Source organism: Myotis brandtii, unplaced genomic scaffold, assembly GCF_000412655.1.
Source record: "Myotis brandtii unplaced genomic scaffold, ASM41265v1 scaffold678, whole genome shotgun sequence".
Lineage (NCBI taxonomy): Eukaryota > Metazoa > Chordata > Mammalia > Chiroptera > Vespertilionidae > Myotis > Myotis brandtii.
In genome coordinates, this window is record NW_005370648.1 from 200644 (window position 1) to 201629 (window position 986).

The window sequence follows — 986 nt, forward strand, 5'->3', positions numbered from 1 at the left end:
GCACCCCTGGGATGTGTGGGGGGCTGGGGGAGGGGGGGCTGGAGGAGGGGGAAACCGCAGGAAACCGGCGTGAGCGCTTCCTTCTCGGACTGGGGGTGCCGAGGAATCCTGCCATCTGTAGTTAGTTGGCGGAGTGGGGGCGGGGGCATGAGAAGGGGTAGTGGATGAGGAAGTGAGGAGCGAGAGAGGTACAATGGACGGGCTTGGGTTCCCCTGAAGAAACTGGGTTAGAACCCGTGCGGTCGGGAGACACCATTCTTTCAGAGTGGCGTAAGGACCTTGCCCGGCGGAGGTAGAATGACGCATGGATACAGTGTGCGAGTATGAGATGTGCCTGGGGTGGAGTGAGGCGGACGGGGGGCGATTGATACACGTTTTAGGAGGCGGGGAGAAGATGCAGGCACATTGGAAGCAAGTGTATGATGGCGAGAGCATACTGAGTGGAAAGACACCAGCTATTTGCACCCAGGAAGGGTCCATGGAAGCTGAATTAAGACCTTGGAGGTAGAGGTAAACAAGGGTCAGAGTCTTGATGGCAGAGAAAAGTAAGGTGGTTACCCCCTGACATTAATTGGGGGGCTGCTACTGTTTAAAAGGGGAAGGCGGGCTTTAAAGTTGGGTCCCTTTGTCTTTAGGAGCAGAACCAAGAAAGGCAGGCTTGTTACCACAAAGTGGTTTCATACCTTGCGGAGGAGGAAATGGGATGGGGTAGACGTCTGAAATGAGCAGAAAAGTCACTTAAGTTGTTTAGCGAAGTGAAAGTATTGATGGGTTGAATGCCAGAGTTTAACAGGGACAGGGATCCGCACAATATGTGTGCCCCATGACTTATAGGGTATTTGGAAGGATGTATATCAAGGCCCTTTTCTTCTCCTCTGATACCTGTTTATTGTTTAATATGTCAGATAAACAATACACCTGCGGGAAAGATCTGTGGTAGATGCTGTAGAGGGGTGGGTATGGAAACTGGTCATCAGGATAGTCCT